Consider the following 20,161-nt stretch of genomic DNA (forward strand, 5'->3'; position numbering starts at 1 on the left):
CGCCCGCGGAGCTGAGCTGCGGAGGGGGCCGGGCTGGCGCCGAGAGCGCGTCCCCAAACGGGCACGGGCACGGGCGCGGACACGCGCGTTCCTGGGGCTCCGCGGTCAGGTGGGTGTCCCTGCGGGTTCAGGCGTGCTGCTTCTAGCTCGCTGCCAGAGAATTTTCCTCGCAATTACTGGAGTTGACTGCATCTTTTTTCCTATTCTTTTCCCTAAGATGGAGACAAAGAAGTAATAATTCCTACAAAGGAGAGAAGAGCAGTAAGTATGAAGTCTGAAGAACCGGGTAATTGCGATCTGCGTCACCAGCCACGAGCTCCCGGTTATGGGACACTATACGCGGTTCTCTAGTCTCTGGTACGCTTTCCTTAAGCTTTCTCAATTCTCAGTTATCTTAAAGTTATCTCTGCTATCTGGTCCTTTGGTCGGACGGCCGCCACCACGAACAAAATGTCTTTAAGATTCCCTGGCTCATTTGGAAAGACTGACGACATTAAGAAAAATTAACTAACCTCAAGAACTGTCTGGGTATGTGTATACAGTTCCAGACCAAATGTCGGGCATGACGGCCTGACTTAATGTGTCCCAGCTTCCCCCTCTTCCACCTCCGTTTCTCATAAGGAATGTGTCTTGATGCCTAATGGAACTGTGTTTTATAGAAAGGCAGTCAACAGTGATCCGGTTAATACTCTTCACTGGCCAAACCATAATTGGAGTTCTGTGTTCAATCTAGATTGAGCACTTAAAAAAAAAAAAAAAGCAAATTCAGAAGCTGGAATTATTTCACAGGAGAGCAGATGATGATGAGAACCCCAAAATGTAACACATTAAAAAAGTACTGATTGAACTGGGGAGGATTCTCAGAGAACAGAGAAAGCTACAGGAACATCGAATAAACACTAGTCATGTGATACTAGATTCCTTTCATTTGGTCTCAAGAGATGCAGACTTGAGAGAAACGGGTTTCATGTCCTGAAAAAGATCTTTCTAGAAGTAGTCAGAGAAGTTGTCTGCCTTAGGATATGTGGGGGCCTCAACTACTGGATTTGACCTTAATTAGATTCTGAAGGCTTATTTCATAGGTAGGAGGTGCAAGGGAGCCATATATGAAAAGAATTAGCTCATGGTTTTTTAAAGTCATTCCCAACTTTCAGATTGGATCAGCCCATGGTCCCAGACTTAAAAGAATTTAGAGGTTAACTTATGAGACAAGACAAATGCATCAAAAGGTAAGGAATGAGAGGAAGCCACATGATAATGAGAGTTACTAACAATAAATGCTAGAAATTCATGTGGCAGATTGTTCTTTTCTTATCACAGTTCCCAACAGTTAAGGGAGAAGGAGGAGATTGAAAATGGACCCTGCCTAGAACTGCCCTAGAACTAACCAAATGCGGCTCTTTACCCTTGAAATGTAGCGGAAAATGGAAACATGCAGCAAGTGCAAAATATATACCAGATTTTGAAATTTAGTACAAAAAAAGTAAAATATCTTAATTTTTATATTGAGTACATATTGAAATATTAACATTTGATATAGGGTCAGTATATTAAAAGTAATTTTACCTGTTTTTTTTTTTTTAATGAGGCTTCTAGGAAATTTTAAATTACATAGGTGGCTTGCATCTTATTTCTATTAAGCAGTTCTGACCTAGAGGGAAGTACACTTCACTGAGCTCTGAAAACTATCTTTGTCCTCTTTGTAATCCCTGGAGGGTTTTCCAAAATGTCAGTGGAAAGAGTCTGATGACAGGATTCCTAATGAAGAGATAGAAGACTGTCTAGAAAGTGTGTCATGAGCAAAGACAAGGTAACAAGATTACAGATGCACTCTATGATAATGAGTAACCCATTGGTTTATAATAGAAGGTGCTTATTGGAAGGCAGTGACAATAAAGTTAAAATCAGAAACTAATCTATAAGAAGACTCACTTTTTAATTTAAGAAATTTAATACTGGGGGCGCCTGGGTGGCTCAGTGGGTTAAGCCGCTGCTTTCGGCTTGGGTCATGATCTCAGGGTCCTGGGATCGAGCCCCGCATCGGGCTCTCTGCTCGCCTGCTTCCTCCTCTCTCTCTGCCTGCCTCTCTGCCTGCTTGTGATCTCTCTCTGTCAAATAAATAAATAAAATCTTAAAAAAAAAAAAAAGGAAATTTAATACTGTAGGCAATTAGGATCTGGCAGTTACAAAATGGGATTGTGGGTGCCTGGGTGGCTCAGTTGTTTAAGTGACTGTCTTTGGCTCATAATCCCGGAGTCCCAGGATCAGGATCAAGTCCCGAATCAGGCTCCCAGCTCCTCGGGGAGTCTGCTTCTCCCTCTTAGCTTCTCCCCTCTCATGCTCCCTTTCTCGCTCTCTCAAATAAATAAACTTAAAAAAAAAAAGAAAAGAAAATGGGATTGTATGAATCTCTTGTCAATATTGAGTAGGGTGGGGATGCCTACTGTGACTCAGTCAGTTAAGGGAACTGATGATCTTCAGTTCAGGTCATGATACCAGGGTCCAGGGATTGAGTCCTGCATCAGGCTCCTTGCTCAGCAGGGAGCCTGCTAGTGCCTCTGCGTGCTGCTACCCCCTGCTTGTGCACACTCTCTCTCTGACAAATAAATACAATCTTTTAAAAAAATATATTGAGTAGGGTGGGTTGAAATTAATGGGTGGTTGGGCAACCAACTAAAACTCATACTTAAAAATGTATTATTCTAGGGGCACCTGGTTGGCTCAGTGGGTTAAGCCTCTGCCTTTGGCTGGGGTCATGATCTTGGGGCCCAGGGATCAAGCCCCGCATCAGGCTCTCTGCTCAGCGGGGAGCCTCCTCCTCCCCCACGCCCCGCCCCCCGCCTCTCCCTGTGCCTGCCTCTCTGCCTACTTGTGATCTCTCTCTGTCACATAAATGAATAAAGTATTTTTTAAAAATGTGTTATTCCACAAACAGTGGGGGATAGATTTAAATTGATTATGGTAGTTTTGCCCTGGTCCAAGGTTTCCCTTTCTGTTGTTTCAGTTACCTGAGGTCAACCACAATCAGGAAGCAGATGATCCTTCTAATATATCATCAAAGGGACAATAGTGGCCTAATGCTATGTCACAATGCCTGTGTCATTCACTTCACTTCATCTCATCACTAGGCATTTTATCCTCTCACATCAAAAGAAGAAGGGTGAGTACACCACAATAAGATATTTAGAGAGAGAAAAAGACCACATTCACATAACTTTTATTACATTATATTGTTGTAGTTATTCTATTATTGGTCATTGTTGTTAATCTCTTACTGCACCTAATTTATAAACTGAACTTTAACATAAGTATGTATGTGTAGGAAAAAACATAGTATATACAAGGTTTGGTACTAGCATTGGTTTCAGGCATCCACTGGGGCAGTCTTGGAAGTATCTCGCACAGACAGGGGATTATTGTACAGCCCATCTCTAAAGTGGAATACTTTATAGGCATTTAAAAGTATGACATGACTCTGTATTGTTTGATATGGAAATTTATCAAGGAGTACAATTGAGTAAATAGTTTGGAAAATAATGCATACACAACGTGAACCCTTATATGTAAAATTATATATGTGTGTGTATGTAACTAGATCATTTGACTAATAGTGCCTTAATTTTCTTAAAATTGCCTCAAAAACAAAATCTCAAGGTGAAGATGTTTCCAGCATATTTTTCATGGGCTCAACAAAGTCATCCATGTTTTTTGGTTCTTTTCATCTCTATGTTCAATCTTTCTTAGCATGTTAGCCTTTCACTCTCACCCTTATCACCTCATGAGTTGTCAGAATGGATTGATAAGCTCCAGACTCATGTCTAGCCCGTGAGTCCCTTAGTATCTCAGTATGTGTGTCCACTAGGTCTGTTCAGCTCACCAGTGTCCCACAGCCTTGGCTTCTGGATATTTTTGGTTTTACCTATTCTCAGTCCATAGGTTCCCCCTCCTTTTTGCATACCTCAACTTAAAATTAACATTGGGTCTTAAAATTACATCTCTGCTGGACCCCAGTGCATTTCTTTTCCTGGAACTGACACTTAACCTCTGGGGGATGCTGATTAATAAAAAACTCAATTCTAAAATGAGTTTCCCTAGTCTTTTTAATAAATGATGATGATACGGAAAAAAAATTATGATGGCAGATGCTGTTGGTTGTCTACACAGTCACCATTTTTCTCCTCTTCCTTAATAAAATGAATTTGTTAGGTCATCAAACAACTAAAGAAATGTGAGCTCTTCCTGTTACCCTGGAAGTAATTCTATTTCCTTTTGAATAAGAATTTTGTAGAAGTGGTCATGTGACCAAGGGATAGTCAGCAAGGGGGGGTTCTGCAATAAGTTTTATCCAAATGGCAAATATATGCTTATAAGTTCTATAGAGAGTTATTCTTGGCTTACAGTTCAAGATGGTAGACTTGGCATATAATTTGCCTAATGTTCTTTCCTATAAGTGCTGAAATAAAAATTTAGAAGTAGGAAAGCTGAGGAATAAATAAAAAAGAAGATAGTGTGTGTTTGGTGCATGTACTTATGTGGAGAGGAGAATGATCAGTGGAGAAGAGAAAAGTAAATGAGACTTTAACAGTTTCCTGGGAAACAAGGCTAATGGTAGAGATTTGACTAGGAATAACACCTAAAACCATTGCCAAAAAATACAGTGAAGAAGCTACAAAAGAGTTGGTTGAGGCATGGCAGAGAGCAGAAATAAGAATAAGGGATGACAATGAGGTTGACATTCTAAATATGGTACACTTGACTCAGGCACCACACACATTTCCTTCTTCATTGTACATAATGAGAGCTGACAAAGACACCTGCCACCAAACAAAGAAACAAAAAAGACCCCAAAAGTCTTGAAATGAATTGTGTAAATAGTAGAGAGGAAATGAAAGCTTTTATGTTGACAACACAGAGTAATACCATTCTCATTGTGGTACTCAGGACCAGCATCCTGAGAGCTAGTTACTTGCCTTATCATCTAAAGTAAAACCTGATATTTAGTATTCCTAGTCCTACCCTATCAAACCCAGGCACTTGTTCACAATTAGTACGTAGGAGAGAAACCTGGAAGACATCCTGCTTACTAAAAGCAAAGGAAGGGCACCTGGATGGCTCAGTTGCTTAAGTGTCTGCCTTCAGATCAGGTCATGACCCCAGGGTCCTGGGAGTGAGATCCTCATTGGGCTCCCAGCTTCTTCCTCTTTCCCTGCTTCTCCCTCTCCCCCTGCTTGTGGGCTCTCTCACTTGAGAGTGCCACCCAGGCACCCCTGTATAAATAAAACCTTAAAAGCAAACAAATCAATTACCAGTTTATATATACATATATATTTAATTTTTTAATTTTTTTATTTAATGTACTTAAATACTTTAAACATATTAAATATATATTTTATATATTTTGCTGAATATTTATATGCATTTTATATGTGTATTTATCTATTACATAAGTAGCAAATATAAGTAAATTTTATATAACATATAATATAATATATATTTAGATAAATATTTGTTATATTGTATGTGTATGTGTTTAGAAACGTACAATAAAGAATAAACAAACAAATCAGGAAATCACCGTTATGAAAGAGAGAGAAAGGAAAACAGAAAAACAAACTCTAAAGGAAACAGATATATTTCATAAAATAAAAGGGGACATTTTTTAAAAACACTTCAATTTATAAACGTAAGTATTCAGAATATATTTTATCTATAAGCAATAAACAAGGTACTCTGAAAAAGGAGCAACCATAGAATGATACAGTTCAGAGACACTGAAAACATGTTCCTTAAATGAGAAATTCAAGGGAAGTACCAGAGATAAAATCAAAGAAATCTAGAACATAGCATACAAAGACATAAACAGAAAATATGAGAAAAGATGAAGAGTCACGGAGAGCCAATCCAATGGACTAACATTCAACCATTAGAAAAGAAAGAGATTTAGAAAAAAAAGTGAGAAAAAAATTTTAATTATAAGAGGTTTTTTTAGAATGTAGAGAGAAATAAGTTTTCAGATTGAGTAGAAAAAAATAGGGTATCAGAACATAGAAGGAAAAAGATTCACACTTGGAGATATTATCATATAATACCAGGAATAAAAACTAGGGGGGGCACCTGGGTGGCTCAGTTGGTTAAGCACTGCCTTTGGCTCAGGTCATAATCTTGGAGTCCGGCATCGGGCTCCCTGCTCCACCGGGAGTCTGCTTCTTCCTCTGACCCTCCCCCTTCTCATGCTCGCTCGCTTGCTCGCTCTCTCTCATTCTCTCTCTCTCTCAAATAAATAAAATCTTTTAAAAAAAGAATTAAAACTAGGAATACTAGTCAGTAATAATAATATAATAAATCCCTAAAGTTTATAAACATAAAAGACATGTTGTCAACAAAAGAATTAAAATCAAACCTATTGGGACACCTGGGCGGCTCAGTTAGTTAAGCTTCCAACTCTTGATTTTGACTGGGGTCATGATCTCAGGGTCACGTGATCGAACCCCTCAATGGGCTCCTCTGTGGATATGGAGCCTGCTTGAAATTCTCCCTTTCCCTCTCCCCCCCCCACCCCCCCCCCCCCCTTTAAAAAAAAAAAAAAAAAAAAAAATTAGACCTAACAGCATTGGATCCTAGAAGACAATGACAGAATATTTTCAAAGTCTTAATGGTAGATATCGTTCACTCTTGAATATATTTATTCAAATTAGCAATTAACTGTAAGAGCAAAATAAAGATTTTTAGACCATCAAATTGGAACTGCAGAAGATTTTCCTCCCGTGTGATCTTCACTCCAGCAAAATAAGGCCAGAAACTCTGCGAAATAGTTCAGAAAAATAAGGCTGAAAACTAAGAGGAGAACATGTAATTCTGGAAAAGGTATGCAAATCTTAGCGGCAAACCGACATGCCCAAAAGGGGCTGTGCAGCATGTCTAGAGAGAAAGCAGTGTAGATGAAAGAAGGAAGAGTTCAAGGAATAGGTTTTTATGGAAGTAAATGGGAATTCCAATAGGATAAATAATAAAATAGGGAATTTTTTTAAAAGCGAAAGCTGTAGTAAATCAAATACTACAAGGATAAAATATGTAAAGGGAATTCAGAAAAAAATATCATTAGGAAAAGGGTCAAAACAGTTCAGAGGACTACCCTTAGGTCTGAGAGGAGGAGGGGAGCTAGCAAAAGAGAAAGAGTAGCCAAAGAGGAAAGAGTTTAGCAAAGATATTTAAAATCACTTTTTGAAAAAGTCATCAAGGTTAATTCCTGCTCAGAGTCAAGGAGAATGGAGACTGAGTTAATGTCTTCAGAGATTTATATAATTGATGGATTGGAAACAGTTTTAGTAACTTGACAGGGATGGAAATCAGATGGCAAATTAAGAGAATAAATGAGATAATGGAGACAGGGATGAGAATCATTTTTGTCTAACAAATGCATGAAAAAAGCAGAGCAGTGGAGGAAATATTAGGGTCCAGAGAAAGACTTCTGTCTGTGTGTGTTTTTAAGATAGAAAAACAAGCAAATGTCCAAGATACTGATAGAAGGAAAAAACCTATAAGAGATGAGTTGAGTAAAGATAACAGTGAGGTGAAGTGAAGACAGACAAGGATACACTCAAGACCATATGTGAAGTTGTTCTTAACCTTGGGAGAGGGACTTTTTCCTGTGAGATAAGATGAAAGAAGTAGAGGATGCTTAAAAATACAGGAAAATTTTAAGGTATTGAAGGAAGAATGTCTAGCTATAAAAATTTCAAAGTTGAATATACAATATGAATGGAATACTTCTTTTAGCAGCCTTGAAATTATGGCTTGTTCAGTGTATGAATATTCTTAACTATTTCTTGTAAAATAGTAAGATACGTTGAATTTTCATAATTTACTATAAAATACAGAAAAAAAATTCAAACATGCAGCCATAGGTTAGGTTTTAAAAAGCAACACTACTCAGTCAATATAAACTTAAGAAATGAAAACTCCAAGTCAGAGAGTTCTCATTGACTAATTTGACTTGAGATCTACTTAGTTGCCCAAATGCCAGGTGAGAATCAGTGACAATTGTGAGTATGCATATGAATATAGGTTTGTTTATATAAATGGGATTGGGGGAAAGAAGATTAGGGGTAGTTAGCTTCAAAATGATTAATTTTTAGCTAGCCTTTTCATATCAGGAGCTAGGTTTGCCTATCTTTCTTCCTCCCTCTCTTGCTTTCTAAGATTTTATTTATTTGTTTGGGAGAGAGAGGGAGAGCAGGAGAGCACAGAGGGAGAAGCAGACTCCCCATTGAGCAGGGAATATGATGTAGGACTCCATCGCAGGACCCTGGGACTCTGAGCCAAATGTAGATGCTCAACCAACTGAGCCACCCATGCACCCCTAGGTTTGCTTTTCCTATGCAAGCAAATCACCCACCCGAAGTTTGAAGTGCTAACATATTTATTACTTAAAGCACTGTGTGGGAATGGAAGAAACTTTCCTTGCCAACTGTTGCTATTCTGTGATTTCTCCCAACAGAGAAGTTAAGGAATTATTTAGACTGTATATGAGACCCAGAGTAACAGTAGCAATAGAGTTTTCTGTCTCAAAACATGATAGCTGAGTAATTGGTTTGCAAGTTTCTTTGGGAGTGTCCCAGGTATAATCTGAAACTGGTCCCTATATTTGGAGGACAGGGAGAGAACAAAGAAAGAAGAAGCCTACTCTAGGTTGGTAAGTGGCAGATTTAATAACCAAAGGGAACTTACTTACGCAAGTTTGTTTTAGGATACAAGACAAGTGGATCCCTAGATGCACCTGTCGAATCTTAAAAGTTTATATAGAGGCCTTAGCCAGGTTCAGTCAAGTACTTATACTATCTTATACTGTCTAAATAGTTTCAGCACCACATCATTATCCCAATGCTATGTCCTTGGGGCAGCTGCTGGGAGCAGGAAGGCAAGCGGAACTCACATTCCAAAGATAACAGGTAGGCAGAGGTGCCTTTGATTGCCTGGGGTCAGCTCACGGGTCAACCAGCATTGATGTCTTTTCAGTCACCCTACCCCCAAGAGCAGTCGTGGAACAGTGTAGGTGTATTCAGGATTTAGTCATCCAGAGATCCAGGCATCTTCTTGCTATTCTACAATTTCTAGTGTAGTGTTCTCATCTAATAATATGAGATGACTTGCAACCAAGGCTATATTCCAAGTAGCAGTCTAAAGAAGAGGAGGAACAGAGGGACCTATTTTGGGAACATGAGCTGAAAGTACACCCTCACTTAGTCACATAGCCACACTTAATTTCAAGGGCAGCTGGGAGAAGTAGTTTTTATTTTAGGCAACTATATTATATATTGCAGTTAAAATTCAGGAGTTCTGTTGCCATGAGAGATAAAGACGTATTTGGAGACAAATGTTTCACCCACAATCCTTTTCCTTCTCAATTAAAGCAAACATACTGGTATTAAACAGATAAGGATAGCCTCCCTTCACTTATCAGAACTGAGCCATGGGAAACAGAATAATATGAAGACTAACTTTTATCTCTTTTATGCACATAAAAATTGAGCAAGTAAAAAATGGCAATATATAATGATGGATATTAGTTATTTTATGAATTAAAATTTGCTGAAGTTTAGACTATTCTTAAGGATTTTTAATATGGTCAGAATGGAGTTTCCATTCATTCTACCCACAAGTAATTAAGCATATATCACATAACCCACACTTCGCCAAGCATTGTGAACTCGCCAAAGGAAAGTGTGATATAATCTCTATTCTCAGGGAACTTAGAGGAACTTATAGTTTGAAAAGGAGATAAATTTAACACAAGACTCTTAAAGAACTATTAAGTGCTGAGTTGTGTGATACTTTATGAGTACAAAAGGAATGCAAAGCAAAGATAGGGCATCATTGGCTGCAGGAGATTAAACACATTTGCAAAAAAAAGCAAGTATGGAGTTGGGCATATAAGAATAGGTAGAATTTATATATAAAACCTTTCATATGCAAAATCATGAATGGTATATTTGTAAGATTGATTCTAGAGAATAGAGGCATGTTGAATTTTAGAAGTCCAGACTGTTGCTAGTGAGAGCTTGAAAATACTGACTTGATAGTCTATAAACAGGTTTTCTGTTTTTTCCCTATGTTGTATCTTTAAGTACTAGCTTGAAACATAGTAGATACCAAATGTTTGTCAATTAAATGTACTTTTCCTTTAATATTTAGTGTTTCCTTTATTATGTGATGGAGAACTTAAATTTTTAATTAAGGTATAGCTTTTTTTCAAAATTGAGGTATATTAAAGTTTACATATCTTAAGTGTACAGTGCTATATGCTACCTCATGTGACTGCTATCCAAACGAAGATCTAGAATATTTCCAGCATGTCTTAATTCTCCCTTTTAACCCTCCCCATCAGCATTTAAGCCCCCGTATCCCACCCCAGCCACCCCAAAGTAGCCATTATTCTGACTTCTGTCAACATAGATTACTATCTTGTTTTGAAATTCACACACATGAAATCATATAGTATGTCACTCAGTACTTTTTTTTAAAGATTTTATTTATTTATTTGATAGACAGAGATTACAAGTAGTCAGAGAGGCAGGAAGCAGGCTCCCCGCTGAGCAGAGAGCCCGATGTGGGGCTCGATCCCAGGACCCTGAGACCATGACCTGAGCCGAAGGCAGAGGCTTTAACCCACTGAGCCACCCAGGCACCCCCACTCAGTACTTTTTTCATGTTGTTGCCACCCTCACCTTAATTTATATATTGTATTGATACTTCAAAGAGATATTCTCCACCCTCTGTTTTAAAAGTCTTTTCTTATGGGAAAATCCCATAAAAGTATGTAGAAGGTGTTTATTATAATATACATTAGAGGTGTTACTGACTTTTAAATTTCAAAGAGAGATTGTGTTCACTTTAAAAGTAGGTAAGGTCAGGACAAGGTTCAGGTTCGTCCTGAACCATGGTAGTACAGCTTGGTACTTACAAAGTGATGGTCAAGTTAACTTGCTGTGGCCTTGTTACTTTAACAAACCTGAAAATGCTCTATGAGAAGTTTAGGCCAATTACAAAGTTAGAGGCACAGTCCCCACACAAAACCACCCTCATTTCTGATATCAACTGCAAATTTGCGGGAGGGCGCGGGGTTGCGGGGGGGAGATGGAGTGATTCTCCCAAATTCAGTTTCAGTAATTTTCAGAAAGACCCACAAAACCACTAAAAGCTATTATACTGTGGTTATGGCTTATTAAAAGGAAAAGATAATAGATTAAGATTAAAAGAAAGCACATGTAAAACAGAGTCTAGGAGACTTTCAAATGCAGAGAATCAGTTGTCTTCTAGCTATGAAGTCAGGACGCATTAATGTTCTAGCATCAACATGTGACAATATGCATCGAATACCACCAATCAGGGAGGCTCACCTGAGCTTGGTGTCCAAATGTAGGTCTCAGTTTCCAGGTTCACTGATACTGTGTGACTCAAGGGTCCCACCCAAAATCTTATTATTAGTCTTTTTTTTACTGGCTAATACACAACCTAAGATGATATGGGTGTTGCCAGTACCCAACCTAAATCATATTGTTAGACTACTCATTGTAACCCAAGACCCTCAGATAACCCCTTCTTAAAAGGGTAAAGGCAAAGTCCAGGCTTTCTCTTTGGCTCTAATTCATTACTATACACCCCCTAAATCTCCACTTTTCTCATTGGAGGATTTGTTGTTTACACCCCCTGAAATTAAATTGTTTTTTCAAAAAAAAACCTTATTTTTAAGTTTATATTTTAAAACATTCTGAATGATTATGAAGCATCTCAACAAAGAAAATTAAGATTAGAATAGGATTACTAACATTTTCTTTTTCCTCTAATTGTCCTATATATATAAATAGGAAGATGCTACCAGGCTTACTGGCTTGTAATGCATTCTATGTTAAGTTTGACACAGCTAGAAAATAAAATTGAAAGTTTTTCAGTAGACTATAATGCCAGAAATGATAATGAAGGAAAAACGAAGCTGTATAGTAACAGTTCAATGATTTTGAGGCTTGGGGATTGTGTAAGTTTGCAAGACCTCCCTAGAAAGAATATAAACTACTGAAGACCTCCGTAAGGAACACTGAGTTGTTAAAAATTGCCCCTATATTTTAAACATTTCTTTACATATATGTGTTGAGGAGTCATCACTAAGGAAGTAATACCATTATAGTTTAAAATGAAATTATAAGATTTAAATGTTAAGGTCCCATTTATTAATATCAATTTCTCTTAAAATAATTTTAATTGCATTTTGATAGGTTTAGCTCTCCTAGTTTAGACATGAGTTATAATTTTTTGTTGTTGTTGTTCTTTTTAAGATATAGTAGAGATATAGGACTTAAGTGACAAAATAGACTAGAGATGGAAATTCCACCCTAGGAGCTTAAGCAAGACCAGGAAATTTAAAGTCCGTCAACTCACAGGTCAGACGGGCAGTTATAGTCATTGATCAGGAAGGGCAAGGTTCAAGTCAGGCATAAGATTCGGATTTCACAGGCTCAAGACACTCAGACTGAGAGCTATATTTAGCTAACTCTATGCATTGATGTGAAGGTTCATTCATCCATTCATTTGTGAAACTGAGTAGAGGATACCTCATTTAAAATGGAGTCAGGAGGCTAGAAGGGGGAGCTTTCATGTCCTACTACTTCTTTTAAGAAGAGAGCTATCTTGCCTTCCCAGTGGGAGGAAGCCTACCTTACTACTCTAGCAGGAAGAAGAAATAATTTCTCTAGAGCCAACAACAAGCCCAGTGAGTAAGAAAATATCACAGTTCAAACAATGAGAAATCATCACTCTGCTGGACTTACTTTCCTTCAGTGGATTTTCATTCACAGCAGTCTCTCAACCCCCAAATTCTTCCTTTTCTTGATAACGTTTCTCTCATTTGACCTGTGGACCTGCCTGTAGCTTGGCATAGCTTGCATGTCCAAATTGCAAATCCTCTGCTATTATTGAGTAAACACATTTTGCTGGTCAAATAACCAGCTGTTTTTCTTGTAAGGTCAACACATTCAACTGATACACATGCTGAGCACCTACCTTGAGTCAGCAGACTCCGCAGCAAACAAGACAAACACTGTGTTGGCTTTTTAACAAATGATAGCTATCTGTCACTGCTCAAGTACCTGCTATTTGCCAGGCGTTGTGCTAAGCATTTCTTCCTGGAACTCTGAAAGTGTTTATTATTCTCACTTTTGTTATGTAGATTTCACAGGAAAGGAAATTGAGATTTAGGAGGTTGACAGTCTGTCTGGAAGGGAATGTCTAACTGCGATTCAGCACACCCTCTAAAGCTGAAATTTCTTGCTATCAAAAGGCTCTTTCGAGTAGTAATGGACGGTTTCTCAGTATCTGAAAAAGTGTTTTATCTTCTCCAGGACTTTTCAGTTTCTTTGCTGGTTACAGGAGCGCCATCTTTTGACAAGATGTGGAGTTTCATAAAAGAGGACTTAGGGAACTGATGACAAACTGGTCAAGGCTTACCTTGTTCTCTTCTTTATTAAATGGGTTATTGTCTAGGGTTATCATGTTTTCTAAACTAGAAGAAAGGACTTATTTTAGTTACAGCTCTTGGTCAATTGGTGCTTATTTTGCTATTATGAAGAAGAAAGAAAAATAGGGGCAGATAATTAATTTTTGTATATTAGTACTTAAGATATATATTCAAGATTGCTTACAAATAATTTCTTCCTTAAATATGTGATGTTGATTTCATTAATACCACATTTCAAATTTTTAAATCTGGGTTCAACGAATAAACAAAGAGAAAAATTATCCTACCCCGAACACAAAGTCTCAGATTTACACAACTCTGAACAGACCTAGTTACTTAACAACCACTAAAGTGAATTTTTTAAAAAACTAAATGCTGACATATGTGCTCCGTGGGAGAATTTTTCCTTTTAAGCTTTCACAAAGACACAGCAAGAAATTATAAATACATATATAAGCAAAACAAGATTAAGCAACATTTTTCATTGTGTGTGTAGCACTAATTATAGTGTTTCCTTTTATAAAAGCAGAAATAGTATAATATCTTCTTAGAGCTAGAAGTAGATGACTATATCCTAGCAATAGCAAGCCTGTATATTAAGACCACCTCCCACAGACACGAACAGTAGTTACTACTGCCCACAGCTGACATCAATCCCAGAATTCTTTTTCTGTTTAGCCGTCTTTTAACCTAAATGAACCAACTCAACTTGCGAGGAATTACAAGCTTAAAGAACAGTATTTTAAGTTAGAGCAATATTTACTAAAATTTTAATATTGAAAGCATAGCTTTTGACAGAGCTAAAATGAAATGTTTTTTTTCTCTCACCGTTCCTTTAAATTTTATTGGGGTAGAGTACCTATTCCTGGATGAAAACTATGGCGGGATCTGTGGCTTTATTGTTGTTGTTCGTTGACTTTTAAATAATATAACTTTCCATTGTCATTTTAAGTTACAGACACTATGACAATTCAGTAACTTAAGTATTTAATACTTAAATAGATACTATTTGTTATTGTGTAATAATGAAAATTCATAATTGGATTTAGTATGAATTCTTCTCTCTTGCAATAGCTTAAGCCTAATTAGAGCTGAACTGAAGAAGTGGAGTGGGCCTTCTCTCTTCTTCTATTGCGTGACATCATACTGCTATCATTTCCAAGGCCACATCCAGCCCTTAGGAGGTGGGAGGATGACAACAAGTCAGAGATATAGGACATTTCTTACTTCACTGAAAATCCTAGTTGTTTCCTTCTCTGTGTCTAAAGGCAGGGACCTCTTGCAGGTCCTGGTAAATTATTAAAACAGATTCTTTCTCTTTGTAGACACCTTTGAGAACTCCTTGAAGGTTCCCAACTAGACCTTTCCAACTCTGGCAATTCATTAGCTGATGCATCTTTCCTGGTTCAGGTCCTAAAAAGCCTGAAGTGCATCTACAGTTCCTTTTTGAGAGGAACTCTTTACTCTTCCAGGTGGCTTTTTTGGACAGAACCCAGGAACGAACCATGCCAGCTCTTTTTCCCTTGGCTTACTTTCCTTGCCCTGATAACCCAGGAACGAACCATGCCAGCTCTTTTTCCCTTGGCTTACTTTCCTTGCCCTGATAAGTTTTAGGAGTAAAGGCTGGTCCTAAACCAAAAGCACTCTCCTAGGCCAAGCAGCCAGTCATCCTCAGCCTCTACATTTTCTGGGATGGAGGTAGTAGAGTCAGTCACACGTCAGTCTACAGTCCACTTAAGATTTTGGGGGCAGCAGTACAACACTAGTTCTTTGCATTTTCAGCTATAGAAAATACATTTCAAAGCTCTCCCACAGTCCCCTGACAGTACTCCTCGCTAGGCTTGAAGTTAGAAGGTCCTACACATCTATGCCTCTCCCTCTCAGAGGATTGGTACTGTTATTCAACTGAGTAACTTAAAAGATCAGATTTTTTTTTTTTTTTTTTTTTTTTTTTTGGCAGTGCTCATGACAGAGTGACAGCTCTCTAAAGAAGCTATTCCTTTACTTTCTCTGATGCCTTTTTTAAAATATTCTTGATCTGGTTGAAGCCTCAATGAATCATGTAAAATATCTAGAATGCATTTCTTTTGTCAACCTGTGTGTAGAAGGGAGAATGGCTCACCCTCCGTTGAGCATCCTGTCATCTGCTTGGTGCTTCAACAGAAACTATGACAGGAATAATCCCATTCTAAGATCCTGTTAGAAATAGAAGCACAGAGAAGTGGGACACATCATAGAACCTAGGTGTGAATAGATTTACTACATATCAGACTAGGATCTAAATATTTCTTAAAATTGTCTCTTTTTTTTCCATCTCTGTTACCACCATCTTCATTCAAAACTTCGTAATCTCTTACCAGTACTGTTGCAGTCACTTGTCTCTGCCTTGGGTTTTATCCAGTTAAAGGTGTTCTTCATAATACCACCAGGTGGATAACCTACAATGCAAAAGTTACCTTGTCAGTTATTTGCTTTAAATCTTTGAAAATCTCCCAATAGCATTGCCCTAGAGGCAAGCTTCTTAAATGTTAGGGTACCTTCAAATGACCCGGAAAGCTTATTAAAATTCAGATTCTATTAGCATTTGGTTTGGAATGTGGCCCCAGTTCTGCATTTCTAAAAACCTCTATAATAATGTTATAACTCCACCTGCTGCTCTAAGGACCACTCTTTGAGTACCAAGGGCCTAGAGATGTTTTGGCTCTTTAGTTTTGCCATTTCAAGACTAACTGAACTTAGCGATACTCTGATTTCATCTCTTACCTCTCCCCACAGCTACAGTTTAGGGTTCCAGAAGAAAATCATGCTGTTTCATGTCTGGTATCCTTTTTACTATTTTTTTTTTCATATTGTTGATGTTTTTTGATATTTTACGTATGGTAATAGTAACTGAGATCTCCTCCCCTCAAAATTTCCTTTAGCTCCAGAAAGCAATTCCCTATATCCACAAATTGGTTTAATTTTTTATTAGTTTCCTGTAGCTGCTAATAGAAATTATCCCAAACTGGGTGACTGAAAAATGAATACATAAATAAATGTACTCTCTCACAGTTCTGGAGGCCAGTGCCCAAAGTCAAGGTGTCAGCAAAGCTCTGCTCCCACCTGTGGCTTTCAGGAAGAATCTCTTGCTTGCCTCTTCCAGTTCTGGCACCAGGAGTCCCTTGGTTTATAGCTCTAAGCTGTGATCACATTGCCCACTCCCTTTAAGTCAAAACTCTCTGCTTTATATTTATAAGAATGTATGTATTTTCATTTAAGGCCTACCCAGATAATCCAGGAAAAACTCTACCTCTTGAAATCTTAATCACAGCTTTTGTATTTAAGGGGATATGCACTCATGTCATATAAGGCAATGTTCACAGGTTCTGGGGATTAGGATGTGGACATGGCTCTTTGGTGGGGAGGGTCACCAGTTAACCCACCACGTGCCTCTTTTTGGAGCACATGGTATCATAGGAATAATAGCTACCATTTATTTTATTTATTATTATTCTTTTAGGACATTTTCCGTGATTCCTAGCACTTACTGAAATACACTTGTGCTTATCTTTTACATATCAGATATCATACTGTACTACATATCTTAATTCTCTTTCATGTCTTATTTAACATGTGCACTTATATATTATATCATATATAGCAGGGATACTGCTATCTGTGACATAATAGGTGCTCAACAAATATAATAAAGATTTTTTTCTTCAGGGAGCCTTTCTTATTGTCCGTACTGGAATAGGTACTTGTATACACATAGAACACTGAACTTCTTTTTAGCACTTTACTATTTTGTAATTAGATACTTCCTTGTGTATTTGTTTGTTTGTTTGCCCCTCCCCTAGATTATAAGCTCCATGAGGGCAGGGACCATGTGTTTTTTCCATTGTCCTTTTCTTGTTCCTGGCACAGCCCAGCACAGGGTATTTGCTCACTGAGTACTTGTTAAATGAATGACCAGTTGAATGAATGGATCCCTGTCAGAGAAGCTGATGAAGGAGGTGGTGTTCTTAAGGTTTACTGTCAGGAGTCGCAAAGGGAGAGTGTTCTGGGAAAAGAGTAAGAGTGTAAGAGGGTTTCTTGAAAACTTAGGTGGAATACTACTTAAGGATAGAGTAGGAAGAAGACATCGGGTTAAGGATGGAGCAAGGAAGAACAGGGCACTGATAACAGCCACTATTTATTGGAGGTTTATTACGTGCCAGCCTATTAGCCATTTACTCATGTAATAAAAGTATGACTATACTCTCTGAGTAGCATCTTTTCTTGCACCCAGCACACTTTGATAACAGACGCAGCCCTTTTTCTGGCATTTTCTGCAAACACAAGTCCCAACTTCAAAAACACTGGTTAGTACTTAAATGTTAAGAATATTTAGTGAGTAACTTATCTTACATGTAATAGAGCAAACTTCAAGCAAGCTTCTTCAGCAAATATCTCTGTTCATCTCTTTCTGCATCTGTACAGGCTCTAGATCTTCTCTCCATTTCTCGCTTTGCCTATCCTGATTCCCAAGTCCTATATTATAATGAGTTTTGTTGCAGTACCTTCACAGTAAAAGAAAATTAGTAAGCAGTAAGCATTAGTTTATTTCTTTAGATTTAAATTACTCGTTTATTTTAAACATCATAACAACCATAAGAGGTATGGTTTTGTAGAGACAATATGATTAAATAACTTATCCAGTGCCACACAAGTAGTGAATAGTAGTGCTGGATTCAAATCTGTATCTTCTAGTGCCAAAGTCTATGATTTACCATTATTCAAATGCAGCACTTTGACGTTACATTGAAATAACCATCAATGCTTGGCCCCCAGACAAATGTTTCCAAAGAGAGATCACTCACTGGAGATCACCTAAAACAATCAATGAAACAAAACCTCTGGGACTGGGGCCAGGTCCTACATTTTTAACAGCCTCCCTGGCAATTCTTATGCATATTAGCATTTAAGAGACCTCTGCGCTAGACTACAACCATTTCAGGAAAGATGCCTGTGTTTTATTTATCTTTGTGGCGGTTTATCTTGTCAACAGTGATTTGCACAGTGCCTAACTTAGAATAAGTGTGTTGCAATAAATTATTTAGGGCTTCTCCTAACAGCCTTCAGTGAAGACCGCTTTCAGAATCTGACATGGGAGTGAACTTCTAAGTGAAGGTTTTGCAGTAAGATTTAGAAGGAATCAGAACAGAAATCTTAGAGATCATTAGACTACTTAGAAACCTAGCAGTGCGTTGTGCTTACATGGTATTAAATCTAAGTGAAACTTCAGTCAACCTTAGAGCTTAGACCCACGTGCTACTTACACTATGACATGGCCCTGACTCCAAAAGATTTATCCAAAGGGAACTCAACCTATTCTCCCATATCTTTCCCCATTAGCAATTACCCTCTAAGGGGTAGGTCTGCAGAAAAAACCCTGGTCACTTGTTCTGGGTAAAGAAACAACAGTTCTCAGTAATTACCACCCCCCACAGGAGAAAAAGCAGCAATAAATTTACCATCTGAGATCTCCTAACTTATGGAATATATCAAGAAACAACACATTTCATTGGGTTCAAGCTCTCCCACCTCTACCTCCTTCCTTTAGCAGAACCTAATTTGCCTGAGTGGAATTTAGATTTCTCTGGAATTTATATTTCTCTAAATGAGTGTAGGAAGATCTGTCACACCTTCTCAGACAGTGATACACCATTTTGAGATCTTTATTTTGATTCAGTATTTTGCTGCTGGAGTTTAATCTTTAAGTAAATTTTCTCAAGTAGGGTGAATAGATGATGTATTTTCTGAACTTTTGCGTTTCCAGGATATTTTTTTCAGTTGCTTTCAAATGAAAGACAACTTGCCCAGGTTTTAAAGTCTTCAGTTTAAAAAAAATTTTTTTTGTTTACTTGAAACTTAAAATATTTCTGCTCTCTACTGACATTTGTTCTTTAGGAGAGGAAACTGAAGCAGTTTTTTGGGGAGCAAAAATTCCTGTCCCCTTTAAGGTCCTTCTCGTTGAACTAGGAATCAAATTGACATGAGGCAGATTAAATTAAATTTATGTACTGAGACCCTCACATAGATAGGAAATTCCAAAGATGGTCAGCCAAAATAAGGTCTGTATATCATTCTGAACTAAGGAGAAGGTAGTAGGGATCCAGGTCTTCAAAGAAAAGGAATGCAATCCTCAGGAAAAAGGAAAAAAGAGTAAATGTTTGGTAAACAAATGTTTTCTGGGCTTCAGGAAAAACAGGACAAAGATCAAACAGGCTTTGATCTAGGTTCCTTCCTGTCTAGCATACCTGGTTCTTAAAATAGTATAGCTATCTATGGTGACTGCTGTCTTCCTGGAGCAGGTCCTTTATCTAAATTCTTTTAGGCAGTTGTGGGGATGATAAAGAGCTTTTCCTAAATCCAGTGGGTCTTGGTTACTTTTGGTTCAAAATAATCTTTATGCCAAAGCGGCATGTTTTGGAGGGACCAGTCTTGATCATCTTTAAGTCTAATTGCCTTTTTCATGGAAAGCATTTTTTATATGATGTTTATATAGGAAATTTTCTTTAATACATTTCATTCCATAATAAGTCTATCTGCAAACTTCTTTTGGATTTTTTCCTAGGAAAGATCTAAGCATTTCTTACCTGTATACTATCATATTTTCTTTACCTAGGGATT

General features: G+C 37.8%; 1 long non-coding RNA gene across 2 annotated transcripts; it reads left to right on the forward strand.

Moving 5' to 3' along the window:
- The first annotated feature begins 399 nt into the window (after positions 1–399).
- On the forward strand, positions 400–14,922 carry LOC116868122. 2 transcript variants are annotated; one of them, XR_004382745.1, is made up of 3 exons: positions 400–528; positions 3,005–3,160; positions 14,671–14,922. It is a non-coding gene; the product is annotated as an uncharacterized LOC116868122 (long non-coding RNA). The 2 variants fall into 2 exon arrangements; XR_004382746.1 differs by lacking the exon at positions 14,671–14,922 and adding an exon at positions 13,392–13,751.
- Positions 14,923–20,161: the final 5,239 nt, after the last annotated feature.

The sequence above is a fragment of the Lontra canadensis genome, unplaced genomic scaffold, assembly GCF_010015895.1.
Source record: "Lontra canadensis isolate GAN:19392208 unplaced genomic scaffold, GSC_riverotter_1.0 scaffold14, whole genome shotgun sequence".
Taxonomy (NCBI): domain Eukaryota; kingdom Metazoa; phylum Chordata; class Mammalia; order Carnivora; family Mustelidae; genus Lontra; species Lontra canadensis.